A 20435-nucleotide genomic window follows, 5' to 3' on the forward strand; every position below is an offset into this window, starting at 1 on the left:
CAGACCAATACCCCTCTCAACAGGGAAAACTGGAAAGAAGCTAAGCTTCGATTTGAACGGTGGGCCGAGGCGCAGGAGAGCCTCCACTCCTCGTTCCGCAACTGGCAGTTTCACAGGTATGGGAACAAGCCGGGAAAACTTTTAGCCTCCCTCTGCAAGCCTCCACACACCCAGACACATATTCCCGCCCTCAGGGACCCTCAAGGCACGGTAGTGGACTCCCCGGATGCAATAGTCAAGGTTCTGGAGCAATTCTATAGCACGCTTTATAGTCCTGACCCTATCGATGAGGAAGCGGCCTCTGAATTTCTTGCTTCAGCTCAACTACCTAAGGTCTCGGAAGATCACCTAGAGTCCCTAAACACCCCTTTCTCGGTAGAGGAGGTCCTAGCCTCCATTAAAGCAATGCCCCCTGGAAAGTCCCCCGGTCCGGATGGCTACACCTCCGACTTTTATAAGCTTATGGCCCCCTCCATAGCTCCCACCCTTTGTGCGGCTTTTAATCATATTTGACAGGGGCACCCCTATCTTCCCACGGGCTTCCAGGCCCATATTAAATTGATCCCTAAAAAAGGAAAAGACCCTTTAGACCCAGGCTCATTCCGCCCCATCTCTCTTCTAAACCTAGATTCAAAACTGCTTTCTAAAATGGTAGCAAACCGATTGGCATCCTTCCTCCCTACCATCATTCATCCAGCCCAGGCAGGCTTTACACAAGGACGTTCGGCCACTTCGAATATTCGGAAGGTTCTGGTTGCTCTGGAAACGGCAAGAGCTGACCCTAGCTTGGATTCTGCCATTATCACCCTTGATGCCGAAAAGGCATTCGATAATGTCAGTTTTCGTTGGCTGGAGTTGGTCCTGAGAAAATTTGGCTTTACCGGCCCTTTCCTTCACCTGATCCAAGCAATGTATGCTTCCCCCTCTGCCCAGATTGTGGCCGCAGGACTCTCCTCCCAGCCCTTCCGCTTATTCAAAGGAACCAGACAGGGTTGCCCCCTATCTCCCTTACTCTTTAACTTGGCACTAGAACCCCTCTCCAGGATTCTCACCTCCCACACACAGTTGCGGGGGATCCGGGTGGGGGACATGGAGCTCCGATCTGCACTTTTTGCGGACGATGTCCTTGTTTTCACTTCGGACCCCCCTCACGACCTCCCTATTATTCAATCCATATTTGAGTCCTTTCGCCACTGCTCTGGCCTACGTATAAATTTTTCAAAGAGCGAAATTTTGCCCCTGAATACTACTAGGACCCCTCATTGGGCCCCCTCTTCTCCACTTAAATTGGCCAAGACCCATATCACCTATCTGGGAATTAAAATAGGTCCCCACCCTTCTTCCATTTACAGGCTCAATTTATCTCCCACTATCGATAGGCTGGTTGCCGACCTTTCCAACTGGAAATCCCTCCCCATATCCTTCTTTGGACGATGCCACCTCTTTCGTATGTCAGGTTTCCCTAAATTGTTGTACCCACTACAAACTATCCCGCTCCTTCTACATCACAAAGATGTTCAAAGGCTGCAAAAGGCCCTTACCTCCTTTCTGTGGAACGGCCGCCGCTCTAGGATAGCCCTTAACAAACTATTCCTCGCGAAACGGGAGGGGGGGATAGGACTTCCAAACATTAGGTTATACAACCTGGCCAGCCTGCTACGGGGATGTCTGGACTGGATACGACAGGAATCAAAATATACTAACTATGAGTTGGAACGACAAATGGTGGCTCCTTACGATTTGACCTCTTTGCTGCACTGTGCTCATAGGGATCTACCATCTCATCTTAGAGCCAATTTGTTGCTTAAGGATACTATTGCGGCGTGGAGGGCAATTCGTAAACAGCTACACGTCCCTATGAACATTTCCCAGTTCCTGCCCATTCAGGGGCACCCCTTGTTCCCCCAAGCCCATCATCAACGCCTCTGCTCTACCTGGTCTTCAAGGGGGTTGACCAAACTCTCCCAATTTTATGACCCTATCTCCGGAACCCCCCTCTCTCTTACGGACCTCTCTAACCTCTATGGAGTCCTCCCTCAACACCACTTGTTTGTACAGCAATGTCTTAGTTTTACGAACTCTCTCTGCCCCTCCAAATTTTTGAGGTTCAAAGCATCTCTACTGGACACCTGGATTTTCTCACAGAAACATAAAATTTCACACCTATATCATCCACTCAATGCGGACAGTCTCTGCTCCATTGCTTCGCAAGTGGCATCGCCTTGGAACAAGGCACTGAACTCACCTCTTGCTCAACAATGTGCATTACAAGGCTATCTCTACACATGTCGTCATATCCAAAATGAATTCTGGAAGGAACAACAATTTAAAATCTTACACAGGGCCTATCTTCCCCATCTCTGTGCCTCACCAGATCACCTACGCCACTACTGTACGTTGTGTAACTCTCTTCACCCTACTCTACTTCATAAGTTTTGGGAATGTCCCTCTATCTCTACCTTCTGGGATAAACTGATTCTCTTTGTCTCCCGCCTGGTGAACTGTACTCTCCCTAAGGATGTTTATGCTTTGCTCTTTGGCCACTTGGACATACAACTCAGTACTATACCTTCCCACCGCAGGGCCTCCCTGCTACACTTTAAACCCTGGCTCTCCACTTGTTATATGATTGCTCGCAGAGCCATATTAAAACACTGGATTGACGCCTCTCCACCCACTCTCGCGGAAATTAGAGCGGATCTTCTTGCACTCTGGAAACTGGAACATCTGGACGCGTCTATGTGCTCTCACCGGCACTCTTCCAAACATCTGAAAAAGTGGGATGGACTCAGACCAGACTCTGGCCTTTTTCTACCGCCCCCTGCCACAGGGGATCTACATACTCAGCTATCGTACTCGCTGCTCACTACTTAGCCCTTACACATTCCGATTGAAATGACTGGTTGATGCTTTTGACTGGGAACTACACACTACTTTGATGTTACCTTATTGCATGTATGTATTTTCCTAGTATTGACAGCGACATGACTCCATATACTGCCTTTAATATTGCCTTTAATATTGCTTTTAACATGTGTTACATCCTACTTAACATATTCCATACTCCTGGTCCTTTCAAGCACTTCTACCCCCCCCTACCCTCCCCACCTCTCTTACCCTTGTCTACCCCCCCCTCCCCCCCCCCAACCTTACTTGTGGTTGCATGTCTGGCCCTTTGGGGCCGGGCCCATGTACACTGTGGTACTTTTTGTTCTAGAAAAGAAATGTTTGAGACTTGTTCCTCACCTTGCTAAGTTTTTCAGGTGCTGGATTTCCTCTGCCATTTTTTGAGTTGTTGCACTGTATATTGCACTATCGTATCTCTGTATTGCATTTGATGAGTCTCAATAAAATGTTGTTAAAAAAAAAAAAAAAAAAAAAAAAAAAAAAGATCAAGAATAATGGTCTGGCAATCACCTGGCTGAGCTCATTAAGAACCCTTGGGTGCAAGCCATCCGGTCCCGGGGATTTATTTATGTTAAGTTTCTCTAGTTTAGCTCTAAGTCTATCCTCTGTTAGCCATGGCGGCACTTCCTGAGGTGTATTATTTAGTTCGGCCTTACAAGCGGGGTTCGTGTAGCCCCCCGATTCCTTTGTGAAGACTGAAGAAAAGAAATTATTTAACACTTCCGCCTTTTCTCTGTCCTCAGTGGCCATTTTTCCTTTATCATCTTTTATGGGGCCAATGTGTTCTGGCCTCGCTTTCTTACTGTTTATATACTTAAAGAACTTCTTGGGGTTCTTTTTACTCTCCTCCGTTATATGTCTCTCGTGTTCTATTTTAGCCGCCCTGATTTCGTCTTTACATTTCTTATTACACTCTTTGTAGTGCTTAACCACTTAAGCCCCGGAGGATTTGGCTGCTAAAGGACCAGGGGTTTTTTTGCGATTTTTTACTGCGTGACTTTAACGGACAATTGCGCGGTCGTGCGACGCTGTACCTAAACGAATTTGACGTCCTTTTTTTCCCACAAACAGAGCTTTCTTTTGGTGGTATTTGATCACCTGTGCGATTTTTTGATCACGCGCTATAAACAAAAAAAGAGCGTAAATTTTGCAAAAATAACAATATTTTTCACATTTTTTTATATGAAATTCCCCAAAAAAAAAAGTAAAAATCAAAATTTTTTAACATTTTTCGGCCAATTTGTTTTATGCTACCTATGTTTGGTAAAAAAAATCGCAAAAAGCGTATTTTGATTGGTTTGCGCAAAAGTTATCGCGTTTACTAACAAAGAGAAAGATTTTTGTCATTTTTGGTGTTTTTTTTTTTAACGCGTAATGGCGGCGATCTGCGATTTTTTTTTCGGTACTGCGACATTGCGGCGGACAGATCGGACCCTTGACTGACATTTTTGACACTTTTGGGGTTACCAGTGACATTACTGCAGTAATCAGTGCTATACATATGCACTGTTACTGCAAAAATGACACTGGCAGGGAAGGGGTTAACTTTATTGGGAAGGGAGGGGTTAAGTGTGTCCTAGGGGCGTGCTTTCTACTGTGTAGGGACATTGCTATTGGTGTAAAAGCAAAGATCAACCGTTCTACATAGTAGAACGGTCAGATCTTTACTTTTACACAGGGAGAACTGACAGGCAGCTTGTTTACACAAGCTGCTCTGTCTTTCTCCCTTCACAGGAGCGATCGTAGTGTGGCCGGCGGACATCGAGTCCGCCGGTCACACGCACTGACTTGCCTGTGAACGAGCCGCGGCGGGCGCGCGCCTCGGCGGGCGCGCGCCCGCTCGCTATAGGCTCGCAAGTCAGTGACAGGCGAGTGACGTACCGATACGTCACTCTGCCTGGCCGGGGCTGACCGCCGCAGTATATAGTCGTGCGGCGGTCGGCAACCGGTTAAATGTTGCCAATGACCCCTCAGTCTTGTATTTTTTGAAGGCCTTTTCTTTAGCTCTAATATACATTTTTATGTTGGAGTTTAGCCCCCCAGGGTTTAGTTTTGCTCTTTTAAATTTATTTCCCTGTGGAATGCACTGGCCCACCCCCTTGTTAAGTATGCTCTTGAAGCACTCCCATTTTTCCTCCGTGTTCTTTGTTCCCAGGGTTCTATCCCATTTGATATTTTCTAGCAGCGAGCGCAATTTAGGGAAATTGGCTCTTTTGAAATTCAGTGTCCTTATATTACCCTTGTGTTTCCTATTACTGTAATTAATACTGAAACCAATTGACCTATGGTCACTGTTCCCTAAGTTGTCCCGTATTTCTATATCCGTGAGTAGGTCTGTATTGTTGGTAATCAGTAGGTCAAGTACCGCATTGTTTCTTGTCGGTGCATTCACCATCTGACCCATGAAATTGTCCTGCAAAACATTTAGGAACTTGGCTGAATGCGCGGTTCCTTCTGCCCAGTCTATATCAGGATAATTAAAGTCCCCCATTATAATGACATTTCCCATCCTTGCTGCCAATCCTATCTGTAACATGAGGTCCACCTCACCCTCCTCCCTCTGGTTTGGGGGCCTATAGCATACGCCCAATATTACCTTCCCCACCGTGCCTTTCCTTTGAAGCTCTACCCATAGGGATTCTGCCTCGTCCATAGCTCCATTATTAATATCATCAGGATATTGACGGAAAAACACAGAATTGTTGACATTGTTGCAGACATTTGCTGACGAAACATGTAGGGATACGGACAAGCAACACATAACTTCAGCTGTGTGGAAAGCAGGTGGAACGCGAAACAGCGTCCCCTATTAGTAAAGGACTGAGAGTAAGTTTTTACATTGTATGTCAATTTTTAACTTTTATTAAATAAACATGTTTGAATACTGCGCAATGAGAGGCCTTTCTCTTTTCTTTACTTCCTCAATTTGAGAACAAGTACTTTATCTGATGAACCTGGGACCTATTTGGATTTACCTTTATGCTGTTTTTGACTACCTGTAGGGGGGGTCAAATACATTTGGTGAGTGGCTTGTGCATGTGAGGGCCAGTGGAGAAAGGAAATCTCACTTTTCATGGGTGACCTTTGGAGTGAAATGTATTGGAGAAGATCGCCTCTTACTTTTACTGTTTAGGATCAAGTAATTATTTAATGGGTCTTTGTGAGCGCTGTGTTTTTGTCACATAGTGGTTTTCTATAATCACTGGTTTTACAATCACTGCTTGTTTATGAGCGCAGTCAACTTTAAGAGAGCTTAGTTGACACTTTTAAAGGACCATTCAACTCAAGATTGGAAACGCTGAACACAGAACTTAATGGGAGTGTTGATTGCCATTTAAGCAAGCTTCTAGCAGGCTTTAGCAGACTTTCAACAAGCTTCAAGAAGTTCTGAAGCCTGCTAGCAGCTTGTTTAACCACTTCTGGACCGGAAGGTTTTGCCCCCTTCAAGACCAGGCCACTGCATTACTTTAACTGACAATTGCACGGTCATGCGCCGCTGTACCCTAATAAAATTGATGTCCTTTTTTTCCAACAAATCAAGCTTTCTTTTGGTGGTATTTGATCACCTGTGCGATTTTTATTTTTTGTGCTCTAAACAAAAAAAGAGTGACAATTCTGAAAAAAGAGAAACACCAATATTTTTCACTTTCTGCTTTGTAACATTCCCCTTCTTTTAGGCCAATTTGTATTCTGCTACATATTTTTGGTAAAAAAAAATCCTAATAAGCGTATTTTGATTGGTTTGCGCAAAAGTTATCGCATCTACAAACTAGAGGAAAGATTTATGTCATTTTTATTTTTTTTCTGCAATTTTTTTTAGCAGTCCTGCGACATTGCGGTGGACAGATTGGACCCCTAACTGCCTTTTCTGACACTTTTGGGGGGATCAGTGACATTACTACAGTAATCAGTGCTAAAAATATGCACTGTTACTTTAATAATGCCACTGGCAGGGAAGGGGTTAACCCAGGGGTGATCAAAGGGTTAAGTGTGAGCCTAGGGGGTGTTTTCTAACTGTATGGGTGAGGGACTTCTGGAATCAACACAGAGACCTGTGATACTAAATAGGAGGATCACAGGCTCTCTGTGTTCATTCCAGAGAGAACAACAGTCTGCTCTCTCAGCGCGGAGCGTTCGCGGGTGCCCGGCGGCGATCTCTGCCACTGGTCCCATGGATCGGCTTCCCAATGTGGGCGGGCATGCTCCTTTGGGAGGAGCGCTCCTGCAAACTGCCGTACAGGTACGGCGGGTTCGTGCAGCCGAGCCAGCTTGCCGCACTATATCCGTGGCAGGCGGTTGGCAAGCAGTTAAAGTGGTAATCAACACTTCCATGAGGATCTGCGTTCAACATTTACAAACTGGAACTGAATGGTACTTTAACAAAGCTTGCTGAAAGCTTTAAAAATGCTTTGCCAAAGTTTTTTATTCTCAATGCCCCTATACATGCTGAAGCCCATGCGAAACAGGCCTAAGACGAATTGCGAATTGGATGTGGTCCTGTGCGTCTTTGGATCCGTTTCAGGTGCGAATTTAGGCAAAAATTTAGTCCTGATTCATCCCTATAAAAAAGAACAGGGATGCACTGGAACCCTGCTGTGAGCCGCATCAGTATTAGGTGTAAACCCAGCCTAAAGGCCCGTACACACGTACCGATCGTCGGCATACAAACGTCGGTGGACGAAGGATCTGCCGATTGTACGCGTGTTAGTATGGTGCCTCCGACAGATGTCTGCGCACAATCCGCGGACAAAAGTCTTTCGTGCAAACATGAAAATATTTGTATGCCGACACCAGAACGGACGATTGTTCGCCTGTCAGTACACAATTCGGCCGACAGACCGCAGATTTGCAAGACTGGGCATGCTCAGAAAATAGAAAACACAGGGAAAGTTAACCATTACATGACATCACTTCTGCAGTCGGCGGACAAAATTCTTGTGCTGTCCTTGTGCTGTCTTTGCACTTTTCAGCAGACACCGACATCCCGGGGAGAAAAGAGGAACATTTGTAAGCCGACCATCGGTACGTGTGTACGGGGCTTAAGTGTTTGGTATAGATGCAAGGAACCTGTAGCTGTTTACAAAAAAAGTAAGCAGCTGGGAACTGTAATTAACCAGCATTTTAATGTGCATTTTTCTTTCTAAATATCAGTTTGATGCAGAAAGTTGTATACATCATACAGATAGACACTTCACAGGCAGGTTAAGGGCATCCCCCAGGCACATTGTTTAAGGGAAGTTTGCACATTTATTGATATTCTTTAATCATTATTGAAATTTCTGCTATTCTTCAAATGGAAAGTTTTAGTTTTACTTTGGTAAATGCTCCCCAGGACAAGGCCTAGCACATGCCATTTGTTTGACAATCCTCCTCGTATTATCCTAGAAAATAAAAAATTTTTAACATTCTTTTCAAAATGATTCGGCATCTAAACTTTAGTAATGTTCTCTGAACCCACCTTGAACTGAACCCAAGTTTGTTCAGCTCACCCCTACTCAGGAGCATGGCAACTTGCTGTCATGGAGAATTACAGTGGAGAATATTAGGGGACAGCCCATAACTCAATGTGTCCAAAAAACACAAATTTATCCTGGTCTCATCTCTCACAATGCCTTTGGACACCTATGGACCCCCAAGATAAACTGGCAAATGTTAGCTCTAAAGCTGCTGGGTAACACTAATGAACCAAATAGGTGCCACAATGCCACACTTTAAGAGGTTATAGAATTTAAATACTTAAGACTGACCCTAATCAAGATTCCTAACCAACTTACAAAAAATGATCTGGTTCATGTTCATATATGGTAAAATTAAATGTAAAATTAAATTAAATTATCTAAATTCTTGATATTGGTACCCAGCAGAATAAACCTTATTAGAAGGTTATACAACCAAAATGTCCATGCGCTAGCACATGTATCAGTGAAACTTCCCTTAATTTTTTTTAAATCACTTATTTCCATTTTTATTTCTTTTAAATTTCAAACCTCTAGTTGTAATTTCTTACTATTCACTACAGAGACCTATAGACAAGGCAGGTATGGCTTACAGATATGTACTGTATTTACTTTGAAAGAAAAGCTACATTTGACAGGTGTATTAGACCCTGTTCACACCGGGGCGACCTGTCAGGTGACCTGGTCGCCTGACAGGTCGCCTGCCATAGAGAAGCTGTGGACCCGTTCTAATAGGAGCGACACAAGTCGCTCCGACTTAGAAAAAGGGTCCGGAACTTCTTTGGGGCGACCTGGAGCGACCTGCATTGACTTCAATGATATGAAGTCCGTGCCGGCCGCTCCGAGGTCGCGGTGCGAGCTGCGCACCGCGACCTGTGAGGTCGCCCCGGCAAGTCGGATCGCCCCATTGTGAACGGGGTCTTAGCAAGAAAGTAACTTTAACAAAGTATCACATTATTATTTTTAGTATCACTCAATTAGCTCATGTATTAGACAATAACGTGCTGCTCCTAATGTCCCAGATAGAGGATGGCACTTTATAGATACCTACTGGATAATTAAGACATGCGCTTACATATTATTTTGGACCAGTCTTCCTGCTCTCTCTGAAGTATACAATCACTTTAAGTCACAGGGGTCCAAAAGGCTTCAGTTCTGCACTGTATTATAATTTGGTTAACGTTATCACAAACTGCCTTTCCTTGAAAGTGTGCACATCCTTAGGCTCCTTTCACACGGCCGCTCTGTGTGTCCGCAAATCATCCCATCCGTTTGCGGTTGATTTGCGGACATAATGTAAGTGAATGGCACTGCGGGTGTCAGCGGAATACCATCCGCTGACACCCGATTTTCCTCCTTTCAGTTCTGTTCCGTTTTTACAAATGGAACAGAACCCCATTTTTCCTTCCGTGTAAAAAACGGAAAGGAAGGAAAATCGGATGTCAGCGGTGTCATCCGCTGACATCCGCAGTGCCATTCACTTACATTATGTCCGCATATCATCCGCAAACGGATGGGATGATATGCGGGCACACGGAGCGGATGACAGAAATGTCATCCGCTCCGTGGAAGAAAAAAAAAAAAAGTCCCGCAGCGGACCTTTCACACGGAGCGGCCGTGTGAAAGGAGCCTTAAAGTGATAATAAAGTCTTGTTTTTATTTTTTCTTTAAAAATAACAAACATGTTATACTTACCTGCTCTGTGAAGATAGAAAAAAGATAACACTATAGTAGTGTATCTCCCCGCACCTCTGAAAAGGTTTTGATTAAATATAAGATAAAAATATAAAAATATGTGTGTAATTAGTGAGATATAAATATAAAAATATATATTGTGTGGCAGCAGCTGTAGACTTAAATGGATGATAGAAAAATAGCCTAGCCTATATACAGCGCTTGCCGCAGAAAAACAATTAACTTAATGTATGTGAACAATGTTGAAAACTTATCTTTACAGTATAAGTGAAAATACAAATCAATTAAACACATGAAAATTAATAAAAAGTTTCAAGGAATTGATAAATAGATAAATAAGTATTTTCCGGTGGTGATCAATATATGTGAATAAAATAAATGTAAAATTCAATAAATAAAGTATTTTCAAGTAGTGATCAGGTGCAAAGTGCTTCGTGCTCAATAAATAACAGTTTGTGACTTTCGTGACGTGGATTCCTCTTTTCCTGTGGCTTGTGGTAGAAATAAATGACTTACCAGAATTGTTGGGTCCTATGCAGGGCTTGGAGGCCGTTCAAGCCGGATTGGGGGTCCCCTTTGTGGATGATCCTGGTGGACCCCCCAAAGACTTATTTATCTATTTATCAATTCCTTTGAACTTTTTATTAATTTTCATGTGTTTAATTGATTTTGTATTTTCACTTTTCACTAGTAGTATACAATAGTACTAAAATTCTCAACAGGATGGAACAAAGTAGTGGCTATGGGCCTGATTCATAGTACGGCGAATTGGCGTTTCGGCGTGATTTTGCGAACCGGCGATTATTTAAGTCTGAAATTGGCATTCAAAGAACGGCGGGCGGAAAATAGCGCCTAGTGTGAGATTTATTAAGATGCAATATGGTCAGAGCGCGACTTAAAACCACGCCAGCTAAAAGCTCGACTAAAGTTTAGCCAAATTTTCCCCTGTACCCCCAAAAATCCCAAATCACTGTGGAAGGTGTGGAAGTCAATTTGGAGATGACTTGCGTTTAAAAAATCTCAAAAACTGACTTAGAAAGAGAGATATCTGCGAAAGTGTGGAAAGGTTAAACAGCTCCTCCAGCCGCGAGCTGCGAACTCGCGAATGTGCGCATGCGCAACGCCAAATTGGCTCAAAAAATTTCGCCAGCGCGATTTTGGGTCAATTTTTTTTTGAATACCGCTTGCAAATCCGCTGTCTCGCCCATAGAAAATGGCAAAAACCGGCGGAATTGGAAAAACATGCACACTTCCAACAAGGGATCCTTTAGTAAACACCATCACATTCCATACACCTTTCCTGCTAACTCCGAAATCATAGCAGTCAAATCTACAGTGTTTATATAGAACCTCCACATTCTCTGAAAAAACCCACAAAATATTACATTGGGGAATTGGTCGTCAGATAGAAAAAAAATAGATGTAAAACATATTTCAAAGAAAGATTATTAGCATTTCACACATATCAAGGAAATGTCACAATTTTGACAATATTTTATGTGTTTCCAAAGAATGTTTTTAGAAATATATTGCAAATACTACCTTTTCTTCCATATGGGTATGGCCAAGTGTTACCATTTTACTACACATTTAACTGAAGGTATATATATATATATCCCTTATACTTGGCTAATTAGCAAAGTATGCCCAACAAACAAATAGAGCTTTAGCTCACAATATTGCTACATATTGACTTTATGTGGCATCTTTTGTATTTTGTTCATGTCTTTAGATTAAAAGTTTGCTGATACACATGCCTTTTTCAAACATGAACAAAATTAATGATGTCAACATTTGGAGGATTGGAGATATCCAAGTGTTGCCCATACAGAGGGCACCTTCCGGATTCGAACTTACAAACCTACAGCAGGAAGGCAGACTCCCTAATCATTGTGCTATTTCTCAGTGAGCGTTGGGTGTTTTCCTCATGCCGTCAAAATGCTCACATGGGAACAGGGGCCATTGAACTGAATAGGATTGGATTTTTTGCCTGTTTTGGGAGCTGATCCTTGAGCTGGACAAATCCCCCTCAAACGCCCCCAAACGGGCTACGTTCACATGTACGTGTTTGTGGTCTGTTTTTGGGGCTTTTGTAGGTGATTTCATATAACAATGCCTGCCCAAAAAATGCATGTCAAAACGCCTGTGAAAACGCCAGCCAAAATGCACATAAGAACGCCTGATATAATTGCCACGCCAAATTTAGGGATGTTCATGAGTGATGAGTCAGATTGTTGGCTTACATATCTGGTCAATTGTCACAATCTCACTTCCCAAATCCCAAAAGGTGTGTTTCAATTGTTTACCTAAATATATATTTCTCTCTCTCTCACGTAATTGTATATATATGTATGTATTCCTGTATCTAAACATTCTAAATAATGACTAGCAAACTTCAAGAGAGAATTTTTTCAATTCACATATACTATACACACCTACATACATTTCTATTCCTCATTTCTATTTCCCTTGTTTTGGCAACTGAGCATGCTCCAAAACACACAGGACACACACAGTTAATTTTTGGACTGGGCGTTACCATTCTGGGTGTGTTTGCTTGGATTATATATAGCTCACTCAGACATCAGGAAAGATTTGACCTACGAAGAGGTCCAATATATTTGTGTGTCACATGCTTTATGGGTAACATTTTTGGCCCTTTGTTATTTATGGAGGTGAGATTTGGCTGTGTTGTGTGTTGACTCTCTGTAAGTATTTATTGCTGTTAACATAATTCTGTCAATCTGCACATGCATCTGTTGATTATGGGCTCTTTGTCGATGTATATGGTCTAAATGTTGTACAAAGGTTGTTTTGGTTTGAAAAATACAAATGTAATAAACAGCATGTTTCCAATTTTTTTTTTAAAATGTCTTCATGTGTCTAAATAAAGTTTTCTGGTGTCCACAAATGTATGTATTTGTATTTCTTTTTCTAAGTTAAATCTGCTTAATGGTTGTGTATGTTCACTATTCGCGAATTCGCGAATATACAAAACCGCGTTCTCACATTTATACATGAAACCGGAAACGAAACTTTTGGTGCGTGCACACGTTTCCGGAAATTGTCCAGGCCCTGTCTTAAGTGTGCATCATGGCTCCTGCACTGTTTACAGCCGAAATAGTGGCATTTGTGTGTAAGGTAAGGAGGGGGTGTGAATGTGCAGGGTGCGGGATGGGGGATGGGGGATGGGTGGGTCGCTTATCTAGCGGGTGTGCAAGAAACTTTTGGTCTGCTGATCTGCGCATGCACTTTCTGCCTATTAGACGTGATCTAGAAGCTTCCTGTTATAGAAACTTCCTAGATGTGAACCTGTTCCCTATATATATATATATATATATATATATATATATATATATATATATATATATATATATATATATATATATATATATATATATATATATATATATATATATATATATATATATATATATGTGTGTGTGTGTGTGTGTGTGTGTGTGTATGTGTATATGTATGTATGTATGTATGTGTGTATATATATATATATATATATATATATATATGTATGTGTATATAAAAAATATATATTATACAAAATATATATATTAGACAATATATATACTATGTATATATTATATACAATATATATACATTAGATACATTATAGAATATGTTATATACCATATATTAGTGTATATAATAGGGAACAGGTTCACATCTCTGAACTTTCTATATAGATATAGATAGGCATACCCTGCTTTAAGTACACTCACTTTATATACAATCGTGAGTAAGGACACAGCTTGTTCAGCTTGCCATGACACTGCTCACAAACCATAAGTGACAGGGATAACAAACTTAGGGAGCAACGACAGGGTACCCAGGTACCCAGGACTACACCATATCCATTTTGTGGCTGGCCAGCTTGCCTAGGTAATCTATCATGTCATAGTCCTGGATCCCCTTAACATGCTCCCACATGGTTTGGGAGTAAGGCTATGTCAATGTGGCCAAAATTTACAATGGAGCTGGTGTATTTTCATGCATCGAGAAAAGAAAAAAGGGATTGCTTCACTTTAAGTACATTTTCAGTTTACATACATGCCCTGGTCCCATTGTGTACTTAAAGTGGGCTATGCCTGTATATAGATAGATTTGATTCGTTTCAACTTTTACACAAAATGAAACCCAATTATCTGTGACAGATTGCTCTGACGCTTTGGAATCTGTCTCGATAAAGACAAATGTATTGACCCTTTTCATATATGCAAGATTAGAAACATTATATTCCCTAAATGCATAATGCCAAAAATTATTGCCTTACATACATCCATACACACTGCAAGCTCGGCACCGTTTGTCTTGTCTGACACTCTTACCATCATAAGCTGGATCTGCACACAGCAGCTAATTGGTTCACCTGAGATGGAATCAGTGATCACAAAAATCTGGAATGGTCATGTCTTCAAAGGATTGCCTTGAACAAATCACCTCTAAAAGAAACACATGAGTGTATAATCACTTGTCTCAATGGATCACATTCCCAACACACCCATCTCACACTGCCATATGATAATGAATGGGGGTGTCCATTGCAAGTTAAATACACCCCCAGATCACATTGCTTTGTTAATTTACAGATCTAACTGGAATCTGATGGCACTGCTGTGAACCACTATGCCATCAAATTCTGCTGGGGACCTTTAAAAAGGATTATGTGTGATTGTGTGGATAATTATGCCACCTTAAATTTGCATCTCCCACATACCATGTGCAACTCTTGCAGGAATTGTGAATCAAGGATAATTCAGCACAGCTTAATGAACAGACACATTGAGGAGTGTAGGAACACACCGTCAGATTACCCGATCACACTATGGGGTTTTAACTCCTCCATAATTTTGCCACTTTGGAAACCAAGTGCTTACTTTATGTATACTTTTTAGACGGAACTACAATTTCTAGTAGGGTGATATCATTGCATGAGATTTTCCCTCACTTCCTGTCTTAGTGTCACCAAGACAGGAAGTGAGGGGAATATCACTGTGGGGAAATAGCTTGCAATTGTTGCCTTATAATGTCCATAGTATATATAAAAGGAAAGAATTGCTGGCTATATCCCCACGGGAGATTCCCTCACTTCCTGTCCTGGTGACACCAAGACAGGAAGTGAAGGGAAATCTCCTGCAATGATATAACACTGTTACATGTTCTAGTTATGTAGCAAACTTAAGAATATACAAAGCAAACATCTTTTTTTTTCCATTTTGTCAAAATCATGGATTAATTAAAAAACTATCTTTGTTTGTCCCGTGGCTTGCAGGAAAAACATTTTGCCTTGATTCCACCATCAACACAGACAGGGGAAACCCTCCTGCGGAGCCATTGTGTTCTCCTGGTGCTGCCCCTGCCAGGAAAACACAGTGATTATTGCTAGTGGCTACAAGAGATGCTAGCGATAAGTGTGTGTAAAATCTGACAGACTGGTTGTACGTTGTCCTCCAGGTGATCGACCAATCAACTTGGGTACCTTCAGCCTGGCCATACACAGTTTAAATCTGCATCTCAAATGAAGCAATCCCATTTACATATAACACTCCATAAAGGAGAATTGAGGGGCTTATCAGGTCTGCGTCAAAAATTAACAGCCACACCCAATCAGACAGCTCGTGTTAAAAGGGACCTGAAAAGCAATCTGCATGGCTTGCTTTTCCAAGCATTGGCTAGTTAAGTGAGCCTGGACTAATAACAGTCACTGTAATGCTACCCATACTGCTGTCCTTTTAACATGGTGACAAAAGTTGATACCTATGCTACATGTGTGTAAAGTTACTTGCACCCTGCTAAATGGACAGCAATAAGGTTGTAAATACAGTGACTGCCTGTCCCCCCCTGATGGCGGCCCTGGGTGTGTCATGAAGGGCCGATTGAGAAAATGGCTATATCATGTAGAGGAAATCACCAGTGTGGGGCAACCTATGTCATGGAGGTAGATTTGGACATCGATGTATATGTATCACCAGAAATGGAATTCTTTGTTCTACAATATCTCAAAGACGACCTAGCATGTTATTTGAAGACTGTACTATTTTGGACATACTTGGACTCAAACATACACTGCTCTTTCCACAGCTCCTCCTCCTCTGGGGGTATGATAATGTATATACGCATCTTCACCAAAAGCACAAGATGATGTGTCGTCTCCGGATGAGGCTGCAGCGGAGATTTCAGTTCCTGCCTGATATAGTGGATCTGCAGCGGGCCTGGAGTGATGCCAAAAGGCGCTCACCCAAGCTCCTGCTAAAGGCTGTGGAGCAAATCTCCGGTAAGTAAAAATATACATTACATGTGACCAGATAGGTTACAATTTTTTGGGTAGGTGGACATGTGTTTAGCTATGCAACAACACTAATACCAACACCCCCCCCCCCCCTCCCTCTCGCTCCTACCTTTCCTACCTCCATCAAGTGTCTCTTCACAACCTTTAATACTACTATGTACATTCGTATTTTTTATGTTTCTTTTTTTTCTTCTGCTTCTAGCCAAAGCGGACGGACGGCACCCTCTTGTGCTTTTGGTGAAGAAGGGGAGGAGGAGGACGGCCACACTACAATACGCAATCAGAGGCAGCGAGCCATTTGAGCAGCTGAAAATTGTGGATCGTAAGTAGAAAATAAAAATGATAGAAATTTCTAATCTCTAATCACATTTTACAGAGCCCCCTTTACATCGGAGTCTCCAGACTTACTACACTGTAAGAGGGAAGTGTGAAGTCTCTGATGTAAGGAGAGTTCTGGGAACCATTATTTGAGGGGGGAAGCTGGGGACTCTGGTGTAAAAGGGAACTCTGTGTTCCCCAAAGCTCCCCCATACATCTGAGCTTACAGAGACCCTCTTACACTTCCCTTCCTCAGTCCACCACAGTCAAGGGCACAACAAGTCCCACTGCAGAAGGCTACCTGCTTGGACTTGTAATCCTCTCTGTAGGGGAATGAGGAAATACTGCCTGCTATGCTAAGACTTGTAGTGCCCTCTGTTAGGGACTAAGGATTCCTCAGTCCTCAACATTCTAGGGCACTATAAGTCTCAGCATAGTGGGCTGTCATACCTCAGTCCCTCACAGCTCGGGTCAAAAACAACACAGTTAAACATCTAAAGGACAACTCCAAACAAAACTACCAATAATGGACAGAGTCCATATGCTCTATAATGTCAAAGACCCGCTACCACTCACCTTCCACCTCTGGTGCTGTCATTGTGTAGGGCAAAGGGCTCCATCTACACCATGTTTGGCTTTCATGTCAGATAGGCAGGACTTGCTCAGCTCCACTCTCTTCCTTGGCAATTGACTCTGGCGTCATTGTGGATCTTTCCTCCTCTAGAAAACCCCCAGGGGCCCTCTCCTTGTCCCCCAGCCACCCAGGGCCTTCTTCTCCTCCTCCTCCACCAACCATTTTCAGACTCTTCCAACTTCCCTGGGGCTACTCAACCACTTTGCATAGTGGACACAACAAATCTATGACCAGCCTGCAAAATATCAAGTCTGGGCCTGGTTACCTGTATGTTCCGGGTCCAGGGCGGAGCTCTCCTCCCAGAGCAACAACTGATGATAGCAGAGTGAGTTGACCGGCCAGTCACTTCCTACTGGTGCAGGTACACACCTACCGATTCCTCCACATCTTAGGATAACATGATCAGACGGCCAATCCCCAGGCAGAGAAGGAGGAGTAAGTGTCAGCGGACAACAGACACCTGGCAGACGCATTGAAGGGACTGCAGCACACTGCTGCAACTTTTTGATCCGAGGATTGAAAGCAATCTTTTACTTGGGAGATTTCCCTGACTGCGCCCTTCGAAATGTTGGTGCTCCGCCACTGGCCGCAAGGCCCCTGTAGGTGCGAGGCCTTAGGCGCCCGCTTAATTTGCATGGTGCCCTCCTGTTTTAAAACATGGTCAATGCATCTCATTGGTGTAAGTGCACTTCTATGTTCTGAATTGTAGGGGCATTGAGTATGGTGCTAGCATGATGAGAGGTTACTGCCTATTTGTGTCCATAAATAATATATAATGTTTTTCTTTTATTTTAGAAACCAGTGATCAGGATGTGGAGGCTCAGCCTTCTCAGGCCCCCTGTAAGTAATGTGGATGTGCTGGTGTGTTGTGTATTAGGTCGAACTTGGAGGAATGATTGTTTGTTTTGTTTTCTTTTGTGGTTGATGTAACTTCAGCAAGAGAGGAGCCTCAGGCAGGGCCAAGTCGCCTGGATCCGGGCCAGGAACAAACTGTTGGCCAAGAAGAGGCCAATTGGTCCGACTCGGATGAGGACCTGGGCTCTCCTCAAAGGGGAAGTAAGTATTCTACATGTGTTTGTGTGTTCAATGTGTCCTGGTAAATATAAGGGCTGTAATATATATATTTTGACATTGGGGTTTTGTAGCAGCTGACATTGAGGATGTTTGTTGTGGAGGACTGGGGAAGAGGGGCCACTGCTTACCCAGTCCACTGTAACTACTACCTTCAATGTTTCCAGACTACTTTCTGTGTGCCTTTATCAAATAGCTTTTGTTCAAGGATTGTATTTGTGTCTTTGTGTTTCTAGGAGATACAACGCCATCCCCCCATGAAGGGACACCATCCCCCCATGTAGGGTCTCCCCCATCCTCCCCCACTCCAGGCTCCCCTGAACTAGTCTGTAAGTACCTAAAATTAGATTCTCACATGAATTGTGTGTGCTAGGATGATGTGTATCTAGGATAATCTAAGTTGGAGTCAAAGCAAGTGTAGTTTTGCTATATGTGACAGGAAGGTTGGTCATGAAACACTCTTGCTTAACCTTCATGTTTGAAAGGTGGTTTTGGGGAGCATTACAGGACATGTTATCTTTTGTAAGTTATCTCAAGCCACCCTATTCTAAATTGGTGTTAGTTTCTCTACATTGGAAATGGTGTGCTTTGTACTTGTAAATTTTTAGGGGACATTGTAATTTAATCATGTCCTGATTTAGTCAACACTGAAAATGTGTGTTTGTCAATCTTTCATAAATACTCTTCCTCGGTAATGTACCACATTCCAGTTCACAATTTGTGTTCTTTTTGTGCAGTTTCTCCAGAGCCAGCCACGCCATCCACTTCAGGGGCCCCAAAAAAACCTGATGATGGTAAGTTGTGTGCTTTTCCAGTAATGTGTCTACTTAGTAAGTGGAGAAATGCTAACTGTGTATGTCCCCGCTCAGGCTTCAAGTTGTTCTAAAGGCAGCGGGTTCTTTATGTGAATGCATTCTATGCATTAGTATTCCAAGTGATAGGTGTGCATATTCCCCCTAAGACTTACTGGGACCATTTTTTACGGTCCAAATTTTTGCACTAATACTTGTCTGGAACAGACTCCCCCTCCTCCTTAACTGAGGTGACAGCATGCCAATATTGCCTCCTGATGCTGTCACTCCTAATCATTGAGACCATTGGAAGGGAGGGGGGCAAGGCTGGCTCACAGCCTAGTGCCTGAACAGGCACAGGGTGCTTGGCTTCATCTCATGTGCCTCCATAGCAAGCTGCCTGCTGTGGGGTCAAACAACAGGAGGGAGGTGCCTAGAGGTGTGTACAGGGGCCATGTAAAAAGGAGGATTGTTATTTCTCTTGTCCCCAAAAACCTAGAGAGTGTAAGTCTAACCTGATTAGTTTTCCGCAGCCCTCCCAAAATGATATGTTTCCAACACTTAGAACAGGCAGGGCTGAGGCACCAAAAACATCAGAAAAACACAATCAGCACAAAAGCAGGGAGTACGTATCCTTAACGCTACAAGCTTCACCCAGAAGAATGACGCTTGCACTGTACAAATCTGCATCACCACCATATCAATGTCTAAATAAAACTTTCAGGGAAATGTGGAGGGGTAATGAGTGGGTGTTAGAGCGTTTTCATGACTGCGTAACCTACAGTTAGCGTGAGTCCATTTGTTGATAAACTTTTTCTTCTCTCTTAACACAGCTGGGATGGCGGAAAGGAGATCAGGGGAGCAGACACATCTGCTCCGTCCAGAACTGGCCCTCAAAATTCCTAAGGGTGAGTCTCTACTATGTGTCAGGTTCAATCTATAGACAGTAAGAGGGAGAGAGAACGCTCCACAGATTCCAATGGTGATAGAGATAAATGTGTGCACATGTATCGTGTTGACCAATTGAACCCAAAACACCTTACATTCTTCAAAATGATTGCTTGTGTTTACATGCCGAAAAGCATTTTACTTAGCTTTGGTGGAACTGCTACTAACATTCCAAGCCATCTTATGTAACCTTTTGAACAATTTGCTGTGAAAGTTTGAGTTTAAGGTTTACAACAGCAATTTAGCATATTTGCTTCAGAGTGTTGATAAAAGCCAACCAATAGACTCCTAAGCATATTTGTTGAGGCACA

This window comes from Pelophylax lessonae, assembly GCF_965119305.1.
Source record: "Pelophylax lessonae genome assembly, chromosome: 5".
NCBI classification, from domain to species: Eukaryota; Metazoa; Chordata; class Amphibia; order Anura; family Ranidae; genus Pelophylax; species Pelophylax lessonae.